The 2,513-nt window shown below is 34.5% G+C and overlaps 1 protein-coding gene across 3 annotated transcripts in view; it reads right to left on the bottom strand.

Moving 5' to 3' along the window:
- ENOX1 (ecto-NOX disulfide-thiol exchanger 1) overlaps positions 1-2,513 on the bottom strand; it is a 574,354-nt gene that overhangs the window by 203,990 nt on the left and 367,851 nt on the right. The window lies entirely within an intron of this gene.

Here is a 2,513-nt window from a genome sequence, read left to right as displayed (position 1 = left end):
AAAAAAAAAAAAAAAAAAAAAAAAAAGATACCAAAGGAAGCTTATTTCATACAGGATCTGCAACTTCCTTATTTTATAAGAACTCTCCATTAGCATTATCATGGTATCTATTTATAGTAAAAAGAAAGATATTTCCATCCAAAGTTCACCCTCCTCTTCCATCACTAAGGAAATACCTAACTTCAATCTTCACATAGTCAGTACCATCCTCTCTTGAGGTTATGGAAATGTTCCACGGCTTAAAACAATATAGAAAACTGTGAAATAGGTATGCTTATGTATTAACTCTTCGATTTTTTAAGCAACTGTCTATGACTAGTAAGGGAGATACTTCTGCTTCCTGTAATGGTAAACTATGTAACTGCAGATCAATCTTCCCACTGAGGAACAATTGAAAATCTTAATATCTTCAATCAATTTTGTAAAATTCTCACTATCATCTCTTCAAATACAAAAGGAGTCCAAAGGACATTCTCTGATTATTGCAGCGGGTTGCTAATCTGGCTTCTAAGGAGAATGGGTCCTGTTAACTACTGGTGTTTCATTTTATTGTTAAGGGAGGTGAATGGAATCTGCAAGTTTAGGGACAGAGTAGGAATTGCTCTGTAAAGTGTGGTAAAAGAAAACACAAAAGCTGAATGTTTTGAGGGGAAAGAAGGAAGGGATGTTTGGTGTCCATCCATGAAAAAAAAGACAACTACAGAGAAGATCAATGACTTATGAACAATTTCAGGTGGTTTCACTGGGAAGCATACAGTGTAAATCTCTCCTCAGTCCCTCTCCTCAGAAATGTCAGCTAAGTCTACAGATTCTTAGACAGGAGTAAATTTTGGGGGATTGGGGAGCACTTAGAGGGGAGTTTCAAGAAAAGAATGGAAAGGTAGCTAAGAATGGAAAGGTAGCTAATAATGGGGATTTTTATAACATCCTACATGATAACGCATGATAAAGTCTCAAATCTGTTAAATACAGAGGATGGTGGTTATCTGTTAATGATCAATGTCAGCTGATTAATGGGAAATAATAGGATTGAGGTTTTGAGGAATAGATTTAGATTAGGCATATCATGGGAAATTTCTGATGAGATGACTGTAAAGTAGGAATATTATATCAAATAACATTAAAAAGCTCTTTCTCAGGGATGGCGAGAAAAGCCATTTCTTGGAAACAGTATGGGCAGAAGATGGAGTTGGGCAAAGATCAATTCAGATAGGGGTGAACCCGACAGCACTTAATATCAAACCCATGAAATCAAAAGGTCTTCTTTAGTATCTAACTATTCATATACAGATGCTCCTCAATTTATGATGAGGTTACATTCTGATAAACCCATTAAGTTGAAAAAATAGTAAGATGAAAATGTATTTAATGCTGGCAACACAACAGACAGTCCTTAGACGATGATGGTTTGACTTACAATTTTTCAACTTTGTGATGGTGAGAATGAGCTGTGCATTCAGTAGAAACCATAACCCCATCACAGGTTGTAAGGAACTTTTTGACTTGGAGTTACATCCCAATGGAATTATGTCCCAAAAGCATAAGTAGAACCATCCTAAATCAGGGACCATCTGTGTTTATAAAATCACTGAACTTTTTCCTGAAATGTCACAGTTTTATATACATCACACTACATTGCACCTAAAGACAGACGCCATTCTTATTCTTTTTCCAGTTTTCTGTTAAAGTAGAAAGATAAAGGAGATATATACTCTTTCCCACATGCTCTCATAGCACTCTGTACCTTGCTCTAGCCCAGCACTTTCACTCATATTCTAATTAGTTTATCTCTATCTCCCTAATAAACTATAAGCTTAGGATGATCAAGGAAACTAGTCATCTGTGCATACCCTGCAGCTAGCAAGCAAACTACCTGAAATGTGGTAGGTATTAAATATATATATATATAAAAAAGTTATATAACTTACATATATAAGTTATATATAATATATATTAGTTATAAATTTATAAAACATATTTTACATTTTATATAAAATATAAATATTTTACATGTAATCTCAAATTAATTCATGCAAGGAGAAAAGAAGAGAGGAAAGTAAAAATGAAGAAAAAAAAGGAAAAGAAGGAAATAATAAAGGAACCAAGAAAAACAAATCTCAGTTCCAGAGTTCAGTCCCAAAGCTTGGAAGTTTAAAGCTAAAGAACACAATGAGGGTGGAGGGATTTTTCTTGTATACTAGAACAAAGATGAATTCAAAGTGTCAAAGAATGACAATTAAAAAAAAAAATCTGTCAGATCTTTCAAGATAAGCTTTAGATGCACTTAACAAGTCACCCTCTAAGCTTTAAGATTCCACACCTCCCTGGCAACCAATGCAGGGTCATAAGCAGGTTACAGTGATGTTCACCTTTTGTGAGACTTCTTACAGCTGCTCTTTGAATGAGCTGAAATCTATAAATAACTGCATCTCCAGACCCATTAAGCAGTACATTAGTGTAACAAAGGCATATATGTACAGTACGAAAGAAGTGAAATTGTTGGAAGGAAGGAA

The sequence above is a fragment of the Mandrillus leucophaeus genome, unplaced genomic scaffold, assembly GCF_000951045.1.
Source record: "Mandrillus leucophaeus isolate KB7577 unplaced genomic scaffold, Mleu.le_1.0 Scaffold147, whole genome shotgun sequence".
Classification (NCBI taxonomy): Eukaryota; Metazoa; Chordata; class Mammalia; order Primates; family Cercopithecidae; genus Mandrillus; species Mandrillus leucophaeus.
Note: the sequence above shows the minus strand (reverse complement) of the source record. Positions and strands in the feature narration are given on the sequence as shown.